The following is a 19,976-nucleotide window of genomic DNA, read 5'->3' as shown; positions in this document are numbered from 1 at the left end:
GAGAGGGCGCACACCTTGGAGGGTCCTTGCACGGGAGTAGCTGTGTGCACTCTGCATTCCTGTGACTGACTGACTGAATGAATGAATGAATGACTGACAGCGGAGTTCATTGGCAGCGGGATCGCGCGCCCAGACTGGCCGGCGCCAAGCCCGTGACGTCACCCATTCACACAAACCCGCCCCCCCACCAGCTGGCGCCGGCCCGGCGGCTACCATGGCAACGGGCACGCCAATCACAGGCCGGCCACAACGTAGCCAGCAGCTCCCGCGCGCTGAATGAATGAATTGTTTAATTCTGTACCTTTTACCTGGGCACTGAAGGGAGCAATTGTACACCTGCAAATCCTCTCTTATCGTTCACAATACCATTTTTCTGTTTGTACAGATTTATATTTTTTTAAAATCCAGCTGCGCGTGCACACTTAGCTGAAGTTTCACCTTATGCTTAATTGTAAATGCGACTTTCACGTTCTTGTCGCAATTTTATGTTAGAAACAGGCAAGTTTTGCTTTCCCCTTCCCCCACCTTTTACCTCGTCCCCGGGGTTGAAATATTGCCTTGAGAACCGTGCAGCTTTTGTTTAAAACAGCCGCCTGGATGCAGAATGTGTTTGGATGTTCAGGCCCTGGTGGAAGAAGTCTTTAGTGCTACAGGACTCTCGGAGCTTGGAAACCCCTTGGACTGAGGAAAGTGGTATGTATCTGCTCGTTTTTTTTCGAAAAATTGTCCGCTTTTAGAAAAAAAAGTTTGCTTCACGTGTGGTGGCCGCAATTAAACCCTCATGGCGTTTACCTACACTCTCAGCTGCGAATGGTTAGTTCACTATTAACTTGGCTGTTGCTTCTCTCCTGCAGCTTTATAGCCACATGTGTATATCCCTCCAAGCCCGTGTGCCAAGTATAGCATTTATAGCTTACACTGGCTTGTTGTAACTATGTGTAACATCTATAAACAGTTTTCAGTTCTCATATTTGGTCATAAATGCAGCACGGCGGCTGAAAATTTAAGAAGTCATCTAGTATTTACTTACCAAGCGGTCCTCGAAATGTATAGGTTTATTGCATATTTAATTGCACATTCATAAAGTCGCTTTCAAATAATTTCAGGCCTGAAGCCGATCAATCGACGTTTACATGCTGAACGTATCTCCATGTAATATGGTTTCTTTCTAAGTCTTGAAACAATGTGGTCCACGTGGCTGTGTACATTCTTGTTTCCAGCAAGTGACAGCATTCAGGAAAAGAGCCTACTTCATCAGCTGAAGTCTAGAATCTGACGTTATTTCTTTCTACCGCTCTTTCCACAAGCACGAATGACATTGAAACAGAAAAATAAAATGCTCAAATGTTGAGTCTTCACTTTCTAGATCTGAATCACCAGATATGTTCAGGAGTATTTGATTAATGTGACCCATTGTGCAAGGAGGCGTTGATGGATCAGGTTCTGTGAAATGATGTGGGTTGACTGGATCAAATGTCAGTAGAAGAACATTTAGGTGAACAGTGACTGTGTGGTCAGCTTTAGTTATTTAACGGGACAAATATCAAGTTAGAATAAACAACTTGATTGGAGAGAGGCCAATTTTAGTGGCATCTGGTGCAGACAAGTTTGGAATTGAAAACTGTCAGAGCATACAACATGACGTTTTTAAAACAAAGATGGTTCCTGTTAAAAAAAATAAGGAAAAACACTTGATTTATAAAATTCATATGAAGTGTAAAATGAAATGAGAGGCAAGCAGAGGGTATGAAAATAGACTGGCTGTTCAAATAAAAGGTAATTCAAAAGACCTCTGTAAGCATGTTCCTAAGAAACCCAATATTATAATTTGAATGATCAGAAACTGAGCATGTACAAAACAACATATTCCTCCTATTCCTTTCCATTCTTTTATGCATCTGCAGATATTGGCCATCCTCAGGTGGGTCAGCTGGATTGTTGATGGCGTGAAAATCCAACCGGCAACCAGGAATAGCCATAAAAGGAGTGTCCCATGGTAAGATTGGTCAGATGGAGAGGAGCTGAGGAATGGGGTTTACGTAGGAAAAGTGATTAGATTACTTACAGTGTGGAAACAGTCCCTTCGGCCCAACAAGTCCACACCGACCCGCCGAAGCGCAACCCACCCCTACCCCTTCATTTGCCCCTTACCTAACACTACGGGCAATTTAGCATGGCCAATTCACCTAACCCGCACATCTTTGGATTGTGGGAGGAAACCGGAGCACCCGGAGGAAACCCACGCAGACACGGGGAGAATGTGCAAACTCCACACAGTCAGTCGCCTGAGTCGGGAATTGAACCCGGGTCTCAGGCGCTGTGAGGCAGCAGTGCTAACCACTGTGCCACCGTGCCACCCATGAATTTTAAAGTGCTGCTGGGAAGACAGCCGAGGGCCACTAACTCTTTGTATTTGGGTTCAGGATGAAGTTCCAGGAACTGTCTGATCGTTCCATGCAGTTGTACCTTGAAAGAAGTCCCAGCAGCTGAAAAAATGGTAAAAAAGAGGCTGGCTCTGTGTCGGACAATTAAGGCTCAGAAGAACTTGCAAGCATTGATAGTGCAGCTGAGAATGGTTGTGAAAAAAGCCCACATGCAGTACCTGCTCGGTGCAGGTTAGAAATGCGGAGATCTAAGAAGTCTGAGGCTTTAGTGAAGTCAGCTGTCTGCAAACCAATTAGAAATGTGCATGAGTAAGCACCAGGGAACCCAATCTCAGAGGAGGTAATTAAACAACCAGCATTTGAGTAGTTTGTGACAGAGTAGATTTTGTGGGAGTTCTAAAGCTTGGTCTTTTGAAAGTAAGAAATAGGATCCCTTTTAAAAAGAGACAAAATTTTAAAGAGACTTGGCGACCCACAATATCGCTAATGTGCAGGAAGTTTGCTGAGAGATCCATAAAATTTGTAATGACTGCATTTGCTGTTTGATGCTTTGTGGAGCATCTAATCGCAATTCAAAAATGCTTGGAATCTACTTTTAATTTAAAAAGTTACTTCTCCCAAACCAGACTGCAACAAATTCAGGGGGCTCATCAAGGATGCTAAAAAATAATAAGGTGAAATAGACAATCTGTGCCTGGAGCCAGAACGCATGGCTGAGGTGCTAACTAAATGTTTCGCATCTGTCATTTCAAGGAAATTCAAGAATTTGCTAACTAAATTAGTGAAAGAGGTGGTGTTTTAGACATTGGCTGGACTAACAATTGAGTAAGTGGAAGAGTTAGAGTGGTTGTCTGTACCTAAAAGTTGATGAGTCACCAGGAGCTGATGGACACATCTGAGGATGCTGAGAGGAGTAAGTAAGGAAATTACAAAGACACTGACCACGATCTGTTAGTTTTTCTTGGATAGTGCAACAATGCTGGGGAATTGCAAATGTTGCATTGTTGTTCAAAGAAAAAGTGAACAGATAACCCTGATAGTTTAAGCCAGACATTTGAACTTCGAAGATTAAAACACTTTTTTTTCAAGTGTTTGGTCTGGAAAAAAATTAAGTGGCTTGGATTTGTGGGGTTGAATTAAAGAAAGAAGACAGCATGGATTTGTTAAAGAAAGTAATGTTTAACTGACTTGAATTTTTGATTTGTTTTTAAATCTGTTTATTTTGAGGATATAAATTATACATGCATGTCTTATTAGAATTCATCTGTTGCAGCTCACTGACCTCAGATGTACTCAGCACATGTTAATAGACTCTCATTAGTTCATTGAGAACCTTGTGAAAAGGTACTACAGGTGGAATTCCCCCTCTTATTTGAACTTAGAAGTTAACTTTGCTTTCTGATGGATGCTGCAACTGTAAAATTCTGCCTTTCCTCATAGTGTTATATTGTATTGAATTTCTGAGTGTGGCCATCATCATGCAACACAAATGTAACGCTAAGTCATCACAACCTTCTGCCTGGACCTCTGTCAGTCGTGACCATTCCGATTCTGTCACTTTCAGGGTTCAGCCAGACCTTTTATAAGCAAGATGAAACTGACAACTCGCACAATGATGGACAGTTAATGAGGACTTGACCAGGAATTGAAACTGGGTTCTCTGGTCTGTTGTTCACCGGATTATTCCAAAGTGAGAATCGTACTCTTAGAGGTGAGAAGCATTTGATAAAGTGCAATGTTGAAGCCCATGGAATTACATTAACAATGATAGCATGGATACTGTTAAGACATAACATTGAACCCCTCAGTTAATGAAACAAAACACCCAGAAAAGCTCACCTCTCTTCGTAATTTGTTAAATTTTGAGTGACAGAGAACTCCCAAATTCCACTATTTAAAGAAAATATTAATTTATTCTTTTACTCTAAAAGTGAACGTTAAACAACAACTAGTCCTAACTTTAAGCCCCCTTTCTCTTAACTGCTTATTATCTGCCTCCAACTCTATAACAATATACTGTTCCAGTGAAATACTTATTAAAACTACATCAACTTAATTTCTAAACCATACAACAGCAGTCACCTCCAGTGTCTTTCTTCTTCCGGCTCAAGATCTCCCTCGGTCGTATTCTTCCTTTTACTGTAAATATGTTTCATATGAAAAGGTACCTTTGATAGAGAGTGTTTCAATATCTTGGGTCTTTCTCAATGGCAGATACTTTCAAACTGACTTGCCTTTTTTATACCCCCAACATAGGATTGTTTTGTTGGTTTGAGGTTGGCAAAACAGGATTGAGCTTTAGTATCCTGGGGCAGAATTTTAAATTTGAATTGTTGTCAAAACAGCAACCAACTCAGCTATCTATTTCACAGCTAAATGTTATGTATTTTCAATTTTCCAGTACACTCTGAGACTGCTAGGTAGACACATAACAGGTGCTTGTAAGCTCTTAGTGCAGAATAGGGTCTCTTAAATGTACAGTACACACCTTCAACTTCATAACACCTCCCCCCTTAATAAAAACATTAACCATTATAATGAAAAGATGGCTTCATTATTTTTCTTCTAATTCTTAATCCTATTACAATGAAATACATAGGACATTAGTCTTCATTCATATGAATTTCTACACACATATACAGGTACAATCCTTTATCTGAAACAGTGTGCTCTTAACATGATCTGACGCCACCTTTCCAAAGCTCCCTGGGATTCAGAATGGTATGCACTTGATCCATGACATCCTTAAACAATGTAGCAGTAAAATTAGACTCTTGGTTTGACTGAATTTCTCTGGGTAGCCCATACCACATGAAGAAAGTGACTAACTCCTCTCTCGCCCTTTTTGCCTTAATACTCCGTAAAGGAATTGCCTCCAGAAATCTGGTAGACTCATCCATTATGGTTAGCAAGTACTTGTTCCTACTTTTAGTTCTCGGGAGGGGACCTACACAATCAATCGTAACCTGCATGAAAGGTTCTTTGAATGCGGGAATTGGCAACAAAGGAGCTGGTTTTATTACAGGCTGTGGCTTACCTACCATTTGGCACGTATGACGTGTATGGCAAAAGTTAACCACATTGTTGTGTATTCCAGCTAATAGAAGTGCTTTTGTACCTTAGCCTGAGTCTTCCTCACATCTAGGCAACCTCCTACTGGTAATTCATACATTAAAATTACCCGTAGCACCTTCTGTCTGTGTACTACCGCCAACACAATCTGGTGCACTTCTGCCCATTTCTCCTCTGCACTAGCCTGCTGTGGTCTCCAGTTTCATCTTAGGGTTCTATATTTAAGATAATAACCCTCAGGAATACATTCTGATTCCTTTTCTGGGTATGCATTAATATATATATCTTTTTCTGTTATAAATCCATTAGTCTTTCAGAACTAAACATGTCTGTCTGACCCTCTGCCCATTCAGGTTTTCCTGCACCATTACATCAAACAAGGTGTCCGCTAACTGAACCTTATCTCCTTTTAGTTTTTGCTTTGTACTGTGACTTACGATAGTGGGATCTTGTTACTACACAGACTGGAAGAATTCCAGGGTATTTTCCTTTTTAACTCCTCAGTTTCCTGGCCTTCCTTTGGTTTCTCCACAACAAGGGCTATCACTCCCACCTTGGATCCTGCTAAATCATTCCCAAGAACAAACTGAATTCCTGGAACCTACACTCTTGTCATCACTCCCACCTTCTTGGGCTTTTTTTCTCCTGTGGCAAACTATTCCCAGTGTGCTCTATTCTTTGTTTTGTAGTGTAGGATCTTCCCTTCTCCCAATTTCTACCCCTCATAGGGTGAAATTCCTGCCAGAAGCTAAACTTTGCCTTATGCACAAATGCATATTTGTCTGGCATCTCTGCCACTCTTCTCACTTCTTGAACTTTCTGTTCATCCACATGAATTCTTAACATCTCTGGAAGTTAGTTTTTAAACTCCACCAACAGTATAATCTCTCTTATAGCCTCATAGGTCTTATCTATTTTTAAGGCCCACACTCATCTATCAAAATTATGATGTTTAATTCTTTTGAACTCAAAGTAAGTCTGATCTGGTTCCTTCTTTATGTTTCTGAACTACTGTCTATACCTTTCTGATATCAATTCACAAGCACTCAAAATAGCCTGTTTGACCTCTTCATAATCTCTTGACCTTTCATCTGACAGCACTACAAATACCTCACTAACTCTGCCTACCAGCTTAGTCTGAACCTGCATTACATACAAGTTCTCTGACCATCCAGCTGCCTAGCCAATTTTTCAAATGAAATAAAGAAGGCTTCGACAACTTTCTCATCAAAATGTGGGGCAATGTTTTAATATAGTTGTATTCATCACTACCTTCTCTCTTTTCTGTCCTGTTAACTTGAATTTCCTGACAAATTCACAACTTCTGAAGTATAAATTCTCTCTCCATTTCTCTTTCTTCTCTTTTCTTTCTCTCTTTCTTCTGTCTCTCTCTTTGCTCAGCTAAAAACCTTCCCTCTCTTTCTTTCTCTGTCTGTCTTCTCTCATGGCTCATCTTTTCCTTTCTTCAACTTCCAACTCCATTTGCCTCAATTGTACTTTAGGTTTCTTTAACTCTACTGCTCTTGTCTGTTTCTCTGATGCACCTAAGTGCTTGACTAACTCCATTACAATTTCAGCTTTCCTTTTGTCCCTGGTTAGACCCAATTCTAACGTATCTGCTAATTCTAAAAGTATGTCCTTCTTCTGTTTTTCTAAACTTTCTTGGCAAATTTGGGAAGCATCCTCAAACCCTAGAACCTATCTTAAGAGCCATTGCTCTCACTTTCAATTTAACCAACCACAAGTAACTGAAATTAAACAAATTGTCTCACCTATGTTTTATTTAAAGACCTAGACTAATCATCAAGTGTTTCAAACTGATGGGATCTTTTGTGCAACAAATCTGTTCAAATGTGTCCAAATCTCAATCTGTTTAGCCTGCCCAAATCCCAGATGAGCCCCCAAATTGTTATGACACGGGGGTGAACTCCTCTGATAATTAAACCTAACATCCAGAAAAGTTCACCTCGCCTTGTAATCTGTTAAAATATGGTGACAGAGGACTGCCAAATTCCACTAATTAAAGAAAATAATACCAATTTATTCTTTTACTCTAAAAGTGAACATTCAACAATAACTATTCCCAACGCTAAGCCCCCCTTTCTCTTTAACAATTAGTATCTGCCTCCAACTCTATAACAATATACTGTTCCAATAAAACACTTATTAGAATTACATCAACTTAATTTCAATACTATAAAGCAGCTGCCATCTCTGGTGAGTTTCTTCTTCCAACTGAAGACTCTCTGGGACGTCTTCATTCTTTTACTGCAAATATGTTTCATATGAAAAGGTACCGTTGATAGAGAGAGACCCAAGACATTGAAACAATCTCAATGGCAGTTGCTCTGTCTGACTTTCAAGATGCCTGACTTTTTTATACCCCCAACATCGGATCGTCTCGTTGTTTCAAGGCTGGCAGAACAGTATATTCAAACTCGATTGAGTTTTAGAATCCTGAGGCATAATTTAAACTGATTGGTTTAATTCAAATTGTTGTCAAAACAGTAACCAACTTAGGCATCCATTTCACAGCCAAATGTTGCATATTTTTCAATTTTCCAGTACACTTTGGGATTGCTAGCTAGACATATTACCGGTGCTTGTAAGCTCTCAGTGCAGAACACCCTCTCTTTAAGGTACACCACACGCCTTTAACTTCATAACAATACGAATATGTATTAGCCTGAGTGACAGAGCCAGACAGTAGTGGTGAATTTGTTTTGGACTGGAGGGCAATATACAGTGGAGCTCTCCAACCATTGGCATCAGGCCACTATATTTCTTGATGTATACAAATGACTTGGTCTTGGGTGTACAGGATAAGATAAAATCCTTGTAGATGAGGCAAACCGTTCACTTATTGTGAACAATGTGAAAGAACGTAAGAATTAGGATCAGGGCTAGGCCGTCTGGCCCTCAAGCATGCACCTGTGTTCAATAAGATCATGGCTGATTTTTTTTTTGTGGCCTCAGCTTTACTTAACCCGCCCTCTCACCACAACCCTTAATGCCTTTACTGTTCAAAAAATTATCTATCTTAGCTTTAAAAACCTTTACTGAGGAAGCCTCCACCACTACTTTGGGCAGGGAATTCCATAGATTCACAACCCTTTGGGTGAAGAAGTTTCATCTCAATTCAGTCCTAACTCTGCGCCCTCTAATCTTGAGGCTATGCCCTCTTGTTCTAGTTGCACCTGCCAGTAGAAACCTCCTCTCTACTTCCATCTTATCTACTCCCTTCATAATTCTATATGTTTCGAAAAGATCCCTCCCTCATTCTTCTAAATTCCAATGAATATAATCCCAGTCTACTCAGTCTCTCCTCACAAACCAACCCCGTCAACTCCGGAATCAACCTGGTGAACCTCCTCTGCACTCCCTCCAGTGCCAGTACATCCTTTCTCAAGTAAGGACTCCAAACCACACGCAGTACTTCAGGTGTAGCCTCACCAGCATCCTATGCAGCTGCAACATAACCTCTCTGCTTTTAAACTCAATCCCTTTCACAATGAAGGACAAAGTTCCATTTATCTTCCTAATTACCTGTTGTACCTGCAGACCAACCCTCTGACTCTTGCACATGGACACCCAGAACCCTCCTGCACAGCCGCATGCTGACATTTCTTACCTTTCAAGCAATAGTCCTTTTTACTGTTATTCCTACCGAAATGGATGACTTCACATTTACTAAAGTTGTACTCCATCTGCCAGACCTTTGAATACTCACTCAAACTACCTATGTCCCTTCGCAAAGTTTCACAGTCTTCTGCGCATTTTGCTCTACCACTCATCTTAGTGTCATCTGCAAACTTTGACACACTACACATGGTCCCCCAACTCCAAATCACCTATGTAAATTGTGGAAATAATTGCGGTTCCAACACTGATCTCTGAGACACATCACTACTCACTGACTGCCAACCAGAATAGCACTCATTTATTCTCATTCTTTGCTTTCTGTTAATTAACTAATCCTCTATCCATGCTAATACATTGCCTGCAACGCCTTGCATCTTTATCTTATGTAGCAGCCTTTTGTGCAACACCTTGTCAAATGCCTTTTGGAATCTAGATACACCACATTTACTGGGTTCCTGTGTCCACCATGCCCATAATGTCTTCATAGAATTCCAAAAAATTAGTTAAACATGACCCGCCCTTCATGAACCCCATGCTGTGTCTGCCCACAGGATAATTTCTGTCTAGATGTCTTGCTATTTCTTCCTTGATAATGGAATCAAGCATTTTCTCCACTACAGAAGTTAAACTAACTGGTCTATAATTTCCCATCTTTTGTCTACCTCCCTTTTCAAACAGTGGCGTCACATTTGCAGTTTTCCAATCTGCTGGAACTGCTGCAGAGTCCAGCGAATTTTGGAATATTACCAAATTTTTCCCGTGATCTCTTTTAGCATCCTGGGGTACATTCCATCAGAACCAGGAGACGTCCCTACCCTTAGCTCTATTACCTTGCCCAACACTACCTCTTGCATAACAATGACTGTTTCCAGGCCCTCACCTCCCTTTGTCCCTTTGTCAATTACTGGCCTGTTATTAGTCTCCTCCATTGTGAAGACCAACACAGGGGCTATTCAATGCCTTAGCCGTTTCCTCATATTCTATTACTGAATCCCCTTCTCATTCTCTGAAGGACCAATGTTTACTTTAGCTACTTTTTTTTTGCTTACTATATTTGTGGAAGCTTTTGCTATCTATCTTTGTATTCTGAGCTAGAATAGTGATAAACTTTCAGAGAACATGGCCGGTTTGATGTACAAGTTCAATTGTAGCAGATGAAATCTAATGCAGAGAAATGTGAAGTGCTCCACCTTGGGGAGAAGGAGAGGCAGTATAAATGAAGGAGACAGTTTTAAAGGGGGCAGAGGATCAGGGAGACTGAGGGGTATGTGTGCAAAAGTCATTGAAGGTGCCAAGGCCGATTGAGAGAGTGGTTAAACACACTTACAAGATCCAGGTTTAATAACTTCTCACAAGATCAAAAACAAGAAAGTTATACTGAACACTGATTCAACTCATTAGAATGTTCTATTTAATGTTCAGGAGCCACATTAGGAAGACTGTGGAACTCTAGACCGGATGTAGGGAAGGTTTACCGGAATGGTCACAGGAAACATGAATTTGCTGGTAGGTACATTGGAGAAGATGATGAGGAGATTTGATAAAGATAACAGATGGAGGGATATTGTCTCATGGACAACCAGAACCATACGACACTAAGATGAATAACAAAAGAACACGCAACAATAAAGGGAGAGACTGTGTTGCATAACCAGTTGTTAGGATCTGGGTTCTGATCTCCAGCATCTGCAGTTCTCACTGTCTCCGAGTTGCTGAACATCAGATTACAAAGTTTTTACCAAGAATGCCTAACTTGAAGAAGTTTTCCTCCTCTCTCCACAACGATCTCCATGGGTCTCTCTCCCACTACTCCCCCTAGGTCATCTCCTCTGTCCTAAAGCTCCTATCCATTCCACTGTTCCTGTTGACCAATCACAGCCTACCAGCGTCCGCCTATTGCCATCTCACCCACCTTTCTTCTAGCCCCATGTCCCCACTTATTTCTCAGCCTCCTCCCCCTCCCCCTGTCCTGATGAAAGATTCCAATCCGAAATGTTGACTCCTTTCCTCCTCTGACGCTGCTTGACTTGCTGTGCTTTTTCCAGCTGCACTCTTTCTTGCGCCCCCCCCCGCCCCCAGGATCTGGAATGCACTGCCTCAGCACGTGATTTAATTAGATCCGATTGTGACTTTCAGAGGAGAATTAGTTGATTATCTGAAGGGAAACCCACTTTTGGAAAGGGCTGGGGAGCTGGAATGGTTAATGTCCTCTTGCATAGAGTTGCCATGTAAACGATGGGTCAAGTGGCTGCCTTTTTGCTGTTGCCATTTCTAAGATTCATTAGGGTTGGATTTTCTTTTATGACATTGCCTGAAAGAAGCAACTTCGCTAAAATGTGACATATATCTGAAGAGGGAAATGGTGTATTTTTGTCTTTAAATAATCTGAGCGGGCAAAATACACCCATCCACACAACCTTGTTTTATTTGGCTTAATTGTAAAAATATCCTTGTTTACTGTGACAAACTTTAGTGTGAAATCAATATTTGTCCTTCAAAAGCTCCCCTGCATACATCCTAACCCACACGTTACATTTGGCTATTACTCCATGTGCACATAGACCTATCGAGTCCCCTAATATTTGAGAAGTCACTTCTCATCCTTGTGACTTGAACTTGCCCTATATTGCAGTCTTCTCCAGCTCGATGTACCTTGCAGTCTAGACTTTGCAAAGTCCCCATCACCATTTTTGACTTTGAAGGTGCTATATATGGTATTGTATATTATCAGTCATATTGTGTTTTGCATGCTTTTGTTTTTGTGCTTTTGTTTCTGTATCTTCGTATTTTAAATTTTATATGTAAGTTGAGTGGCCTGTGGCAGAGGCCTATCCTTATGTTAACATGTAGAAAACATCAGGGCAGTACACAGTTTGGAAGGAACTTAGTTATGCTGATGATTTGGAGTGATAATGTCATGGAGAGAATGTGCAAAGAAGAACTAAATTACATAGAGATGTACAACATGGAAACGGACTCTTCAGTTCAACTCCTCCATGCTGAATTGATATCCTAAGCTGTGTAATACCATTTGCCAGCATTTGGCCCATATCTCTGTAAACTGTTCATTTTCATATAACCATCCAGGTGCCTTAGTGATTCTAACGAGTATTTCAAATTTAATGGGGAATAATATATATGGAAAAATATTGCACAAGTGGCAGCTGAAATTTTATTTTATCCTTTTGCTAGTCTCTTTGTGTGATCTGTTTCTCAATTCCAGATTTGATAATACAGTCATAGGCTGGATTTAAATTCCAGCCAAACCTTGCTGTCACACTTGTCCCTATTTTAACATCTTAGTAGGAACAAGATGTCTGCAAATCTTTTAATGGATTTTTATTTTCCTGTACAACACAACCAGCAAACAGTTCTTTTGAAACTGTTATGTGTCTGAAGTGGATCAACTTCTTAACAATGTTTTTATTGTAGTTTATGATCTTTTATGTTGTGGATGTGAGTGTAATATGTGATTTGGTTCTGTTCGCCGAGCTGGAAGTTTTTGCTGCAAACGTTTCGTTCCCTGGCTAGGGAACATCATCAGTGCTATTGGAGCCTCCTGTGAAGCGCTGCTTTGATGTTTCTTCCGGTATTTATAAATACCAGCGCTTCACAGGAGGCTCCAATAGCACTGATGATGTTCCCTAGCCAGGGAACAAAATGTTTGCAGCAAAAACTTCCAGCTCAGCGAACAGAACCACAACAACGGATACCCGAGCTACAAATCTTCAACCAGACTTTAGTGTAATATGTGGCCAAACAGAGTCATGGAGATGTACAGTGTGGAAACAGACACTTCAGTCCAACACATCCATGCCGACCAGATGTCCTAACCAAATCTAGCCCCATTTGCCAACATTTGGCTCATATCCCTCTAAACCCTTCCTATTCATATACCCATTGAGGTACCTCTTAAAAGTTGCAATTGTACCAGCCTCCACCACTTTCTCTGGCAGCTCATTCCATACACCTGCCACCCTCTGCGTGAAAAAGTTGCCCCTTAGGTCTCTTTTATATCTTTCCCCTCTCACCCTCAACCTAAGCCTTCTAGTTCTGGACTCTGGAAAAAGACTTGGTCTATTTATCCTATCCATGCCCCTCATGATTTTATAAACATCACCCCTCAGCCTCTGATGCTCCAGGGAAAACAGCCCCAGCCTATTCAGCCTCTCCCTATAGGTCAAATCCTCCAACCCTGGGCAATCTTTGAAAATCTTTTCTGAACCGTTCCACGTTTCACAATATCCTTCCGATAGAAAGGAGACCAGAAATGTTGTGTTGCAAATTGAGGTTGATCTTGGGTAGAAATTACAAAATAGAAATGATATTTTGGCATAACTGTTACTTGATGTGGATACACAGCAACAAGAGTACTATCTTAATTCTGTGTTCAGCTTTTTCCAGTCCTATTCTATATTCCTCCAGCTGTCTATAAAACCATGTTGAAAGTTGACGTAGTTTCTGCTTCAGTGTCTTTAACTCTTGTTACAATCAGTAGGATTCAGTTTCAAGTGTGGTCTAAGTTTTAAATATTCAACTTGTGATTGGTCGGCATATAGATCACCATATTTTCTATAGTATCGATGGCCTTTGTAGGTAAGTGTTGATGTGCAAACTGGTTGAATTAATGTTGTACTATAACGTGATTTTTATTTCCCTGCAGAAAAATGGAATACAGTTGCTATCATCAATTTTTTCAATTTATGGAACATGAATCAGGAAAAGAACAGATCGTACACGCAGCCTGATCCGATGTTATCATCTATCAGAACTGCAACAAATATCCTTCTGTAAGAATGCAAAGCATATCTTTAGAAATGATATTTGCAGAGTTCATTTATGTGTGAGGTAACCGAAAAAAGAGCTACACTGTCAATGAGCTGATTTATCAGAGCAAGAAGTCCTATATTTCCATTATCTGCATAGAAAATGCATTACGTGCTCCTCGCCACTCCAGCCATTGTAGATTAGCAGTGCATTTTGCATAGTCAAGAAATATTGATGATAATTAATGATAATCTTGACAATGTAGCATTGTGTTTTCGTGAATGGGTTCAGTGTCTGGTACTTGGTTAATTTTTCTTGGTGTTCGCACAATTTGCAAAGATGTACCTCCCTGATTCCTGTCTTGAATTTGTCCTCTGCAGTTCTGACTATGCTGTCTCTTCCTATTGGGTCTATCCATTGTTTTGGGTTTTAATTGATCTATTTTGGTAAGTATTTCTAAGCCACATCTTATCATTTTTTTGAGAATGCCTTTAATGTGAGATTTGGTTGCTGTAACTGGAATCTTTTTTACAGTTAGTTGATTTAACCACACTGTCAAAGCATTTGTATTATGAACAACTACTAGGATTGTCAGGTGAGTTTGCACATATATCACTGCACAATTTGGTGAATGCACTTGGATCTGTAAGCGTTGCCAGGAAAGGGAAGAGGGAGGCAGAGACAGGAGAGAAAAAGGATTATCAAATTGGGTATTTGTAATGAGTAACTCTGTTGCAATTGGTGTTATGGTACAGACTAATTTACTGCCATTTGGATATTGCTACACCTTACTAAGGAAGTATTTGATGCAGATCCACTGGTACTGATCACTTGGGGTTGATTCATAATGGCCATTTGGAAAAAGCAGCCATCTGGTCATGTGTTCTAACCGTTTCTTTTAATTAAAGTTAATGTTTGGCTTCATTATGGGTGTCTGCCTAATCTCCAAAAATAGCTAATACACTTGGTTCAGCAGGCCATATTGATGTTGTTGCAGAGGTCAAAGTTTCACTCATAACCCAAGGATAAGATTAGCTGCCCCTTGTCTAAAGCAAAAACATTTATCACCTTGTCACAAGTTATTATTTCTTTCGAACAATTTTTTTTCAATTCATATATTTATTTACACATGATTAAAGTAAAAGTGGATAAAGATTTTTGACATTGGCACTGTGAATGGCTGTAGTTGTTTGACACGTTTTGTAGGCTATGCATCTTCTCAGATTTTTCAAAGCTTTGCTTATTTTGTCAGTTTGAACATTACAAAGATTGCCAGATTTGCCGATGGCTTATTGGTCCTGGCTAGACAGTGGATATTGGGAGAGTGGGTCTGGAGGTTGCATGGAGGGACATGGGAGATATGGGGATGGTGCTGGTGGATTAGGGTTTAAGGGCCTGACATTTGTGATTACAGTTGAGCTCTGTCAAAGTAACTGAAGGCAGGTATTCTAATCTGCTGATGCATCCATCTCACTGTGGAATCCCCAGAATAAAAATATGGTAGGCAGGTGCCTCCTCTTAATAGAAGTAGGTTTGTGAAATTTGGAACTTGCCCAAATCCTGCTTACCATCACCTTTGTGAAAATTCACCCTATATTTGTGATTACAATTTGGGTCACTTTGAGGAGCTTTCCCTGTATGTAGTTTGATGTATCACACTCTCTTGTCCTGATCACAGAGCAGCCAGGATGTAAATAGAGACACTGAGCCAGATGAAGCTGTCTGTTAAGAGCTTCTCAAGGGACAGGTAGGCTAATCTTATCCTTGGGCCATGTTATGAGTGAAATTTTGGCCGTAATGGGGAAAATTGAACTTAGTGGAATAATTATCTAGCAATCAGATATGCAGATGTTTTTCTTTTGTACATCATTTTTTTGCCTCGATTAGATGACCTTTGAAATTTCGATAATTTTAAAATATTTTTACATTTATGTTCTGATCCTCCACTGCAGTTTTCAGAGTAACATTATTTCTGTAATGTCAGTTTTAATGCTGATACTCCAATTTAATATTACAGAGAATCACTGGGACTTGAGGAATTCTCATTGAAGTGAAAAATAATCACTATCAACAGGTCCAGAATCTGATGTACTGATTTAAGTCCCTTTTCATTTCTGCCTGTTTCTGACTGTTGAACAGTCTTAATCTAAATGCACCCCATTGCTCTTAAATATTACTTGATTGCACCCATTTAACTGCTTAGAATAGGCTTTTGTCTGAATTAGGTATTATCTATCTTGGTCAATAGCAATGCTAGAGATCTGATGAGGGAATTTGAAGTTTCATGATCCAGGTGATCTGTAATGAGAAAAGAATGTGAAGATAAAATGTCTCCTTGGTACATTCTGACTAATCTATATAGGTCAGCAGGCCAGTTACTGATTTCTAATTATTTGAGCTGTCCTTGATGTTATCTGAAAATGACTGAGAGAGGGAAGGACTTTGTTTAGATTTGGAACGATGAAGGTATAGTCACAATTTAGGATGGGCTGCCATGGGGCAACAGTAGTATCTAATGAAACTGATGACAGTGCTCACAAGTCGAATCCTGCTGGATAGATAAGTGTATTAACAAGCCACTGTTATTGACATGCAAACCACATAACAAATGCAGGGGATTAAGAGATGCACCATGAGTTGTGAATCTTCAGAACTTGCTGGTTCATTTAAGTGCCATTGAAATAGTCCTCAACCACCCTGGCTATTTTTAATTGCTTAAGAAAGGTAGTGCTGTTAGCTAGCAATACAAGCGTTGGCAATCAACCATTTGAGGCTGAAATCTCATTCTTTCTGTTGATGGATTCTTTTGGTAATTTAATTTTTTTTCTGGTTTTACCTTTTTCCTCGAGTTTTCTCCTCGATTTATTTTATTTAAATATCTGTATTCGCATCTTGTGACCCCCATGTCAAATCCAGATTCAAGTTTCACTGCAGCGCTTCAACATCAAAGTCAAGGCTGACAATTCGATGAAACACTGAAGGGGCAGCTGCAGTGTTGGAGGTGCTGCAGTTTGGATGAGGCATTAACTCACTGCCTGCTTAAATGAATATTCCAAGACAGTCTCAGAGAAATGCAGGGAGCTATTCCTCGTGTACTGGCCAATATTTATCCCTCAATCAACTTTACTAAACAAAACCCCAAATAATCTGGTTATTATCGCATTCCTCTCTGAGAGAGTTAAAAATCACACAAAACCAAGTTATAGTCCAACAGGTTTATTTGGAAGCACTAGCTTTTGGAGAGCTGCTCTTTCATCAGGTCATGGAGCAGTGCTTTGAAACCGAGTGCTTGCACCATAACTTGATGTTGTGTAATTTTTAACTTTGTCCACCCCAGTCCAACACCGGCACCTCCAAATCAGTCTCTGAGAGAGCTTACCTTTTGGAAATTAGCTGATACAACATTCACATTATTATGTATCAAATGTACCTAATTGATTGGAAAGAGCTAGATGTCTGCTCGTGAAGCGTGCTATTTAATTTTTTTTAATGTACTCTTGATTCATCCTCCTAATTTTGTTTCATTCTCAATCTTTACCTTTCTTAGGATCGAGCCAGATGCTGCTGATCCCACTACTCACTGAGGACATCCTGTTGCCCTTACTACTTGCTTGTTGTGCCAGTATCAAGTGTCACTCTTACAGATTAATGATGCAAAAACTACAGCTGAAATATGTAGAAAAATGTCCCATAGGGCATGTTGCAAGATGACCCACTTCAGCAAGAACAAACCTGTTTAACAAGTGGACTTTGCAAAGAAAACTCAAACTCGATAATATGTACTGTTCAAACAATTCAGTTTATGGGACTGATGAATATTGATAATGTACATTGTTGGACATTACTGCATAGACACAACAGGAAGATTGGTTACTGTGTTTAAATTTCATAATTTTTTCTTGCATATGTCAGTGCCCAAAAAATAATAAAGTGGAGCCTAAGATTTAATTTACATGGAGATATTCAGAAGGCAAAAGTCGACAGTATACAAATATCAAAATGTGACAGGCAGTATCTGGGAATTATACTTTGTGATTAATTTTACGATAGATCAAGAGGTGGTGGCTTGTCCAATGTTTGTTATCAGTGTCATTTTTAAAAAACATGTCAAGCCCACATTTATGAACCTGTCCATTTAAAGTTGTAATTGAGAAAATCTTTTTATACTTAAATAAGGGCTTTTCACAATCATATCATCTTTCAAACACAACCAATAAATCACAAGAAATATTGCAACCAATTGCACTCAACAAAGTCCCACAAACAGGAATGTGATAACGACCTACATCACTTAAAATAAACTGTTTGAGGTTTGCATATTGTCCAGTATGCTGGGGAAAAATCTTGTTCCAATGAAGTGCATCTCATGAAAAGTTTACATCTCTGAAAAATGGCAGAATGGGTTCGATTTGATGTCTGATCTGAAACAATATACTTCTAATGGTGCAGCACTTGTTCAGTCTTGACTCCAGACTAGTGCTCCTGAGTCGAGAGAGTGGTGCACAGCAGGTCAGGCAGCATCCGCGGAGCAGGCGAATCCTAATGAAGGGTTTCTGCCTGAAATGTCATTTTTCCTACTCCTATGATGCTGCCTGACCTGCTGTGCTTTTTCAGCACCACTCTTGACTCTGATCTCCAGCATCTGCAATCCTCACTTTCTCCTCGTGCTCCTGAGCCATCACTCCTATTCCTGCATCAATGTGCAGGTTAGTGCAAGAGATTTGACCGTATTACCATTAACTACAAGATTTCTCATGGGATTGATTCCAGCAATGGGCACTATTTTCATTTATTTCCCTGAGAGCTGCTAATGCCTCATCTTCTGGAGTTCTTGTTTCAGTATTTTTTAAAGGGTTCCTGGTGGTAATTAGTTTACTGAGTTGCAGTTTTGCTGTAGCACCTGTCCTGTAACATTACCAGTAAGAATAAACTTAGACAAGACAGTCCTTTCATTTTTGAAAATCTTTGCATTGCCTCAATGCCGAATGTGAGATGCAGAAGGGCGAAAATCCATGCTTGACTATCAGCAACGTGTTGAGAGAGGATGAATTATCTGTAGCTTAGCCAAATCCTGTCCTTATCCAAAAGTGGAGGGGGGGTTATTAGTCAGCAGACAGAGTAGGTACTCTGGCTGCAATAATATTCCTCCTTAATCTGGGGACTTGAAGGTCAATGGTCTTCATTGGGGTCTACTGACACCAATGCAGTGTAAGAAATTGGCTTGATTTAAGATTTTCACACACCTTCATACGTCAGTCCTACATCAGGCATTGAGTTTATCCACTGAACTATTTTGTGGAAATAATTAAGAATGCAGCAGTTACTGCTAACCAGTTACGTTGTACACGTTTTGCTTGTTACAAGACATTGTAAAATTAAAAGTTGTAATTGAAATAAATTGTTAGGATGTAATTTACAAAATAGACCTCATCTCAAGTGAAGTAAACATGTGCACAAAAAAATAAACCGATTTGTTGCCCTTCGGCTGTGGTTTGCTCAGTCCAGTAAAAGTTTATTTAAAGTACTGTAGAGCTGTATGAAAAGCTTGTTTTTGTTTCTAAGCAAGACTACTCTTCATCACAAACTCAGCAGCTGTGCTCACTTTTTGAATGTCAGTTAAAGGTGTTTATACAATCAAATATTCCTGTAGGGTACAAAAAATGAAAATTATTCTTAAGTGAGAAGTTTGCATTAGTTGTGGAAGGTAAAATAAAGAAAAAAACATTCACCAAGTGTGTATATAAGTTGATTTTAAAGCAATCCTTCTCTCATTGTGAAGTTAGTTCTGAGAAGAGCTGTTCCAAATGGTGACTTGCTGCGAGCTGAACCCTTATGATAAATAACAACTTCATCTGAAGCACATTTATTGGGCAAACATAATTTAAAATATGACTGAAGAAATTACTTGGAAAGGTGACATTTTGAATGAAATGACCTGTTGGGCGGTTTGATGAATGTTCTATGGTATTAACTGTTCAGCTTTAGCAGGGAAGTGCACCCTCCACCTCTGCAAAATCACCTGACTGAGATCACCACACTTTAGTAGATTAGATTCCCTACAGTGTGGAAACAGGCCCTTCGGACAACAAGCCCACACTGACTCTCCGAAGA

General features: G+C 39.9%; 1 long non-coding RNA gene across 2 annotated transcripts; it reads left to right on the top strand.

The window, feature by feature from the left end:
* The first annotated feature begins 285 nt into the window (after positions 1 to 285).
* On the top strand, positions 286 to 19,509 carry LOC132832235 (uncharacterized). 2 transcript variants are annotated; one of them, XR_009646916.1, is made up of 7 exons: positions 286 to 693; positions 1,905 to 1,996; positions 3,949 to 4,095; positions 10,521 to 10,604; positions 13,762 to 13,888; positions 14,246 to 14,311; positions 17,413 to 19,509. It is a non-coding gene; the product is annotated as an uncharacterized LOC132832235 (long non-coding RNA). The 2 variants fall into 2 exon arrangements; XR_009646917.1 differs by lacking the exon at positions 10,521 to 10,604.
* The last annotated feature ends 467 nt before the right edge of the window (positions 19,510 to 19,976 follow it).

This window comes from Hemiscyllium ocellatum, chromosome 34, assembly GCF_020745735.1.
Source record: "Hemiscyllium ocellatum isolate sHemOce1 chromosome 34, sHemOce1.pat.X.cur, whole genome shotgun sequence".
Taxonomy (NCBI): domain Eukaryota; kingdom Metazoa; phylum Chordata; class Chondrichthyes; order Orectolobiformes; family Hemiscylliidae; genus Hemiscyllium; species Hemiscyllium ocellatum.
Note: the sequence above shows the minus strand (reverse complement) of the source record. Positions and strands in the feature narration are given on the sequence as shown.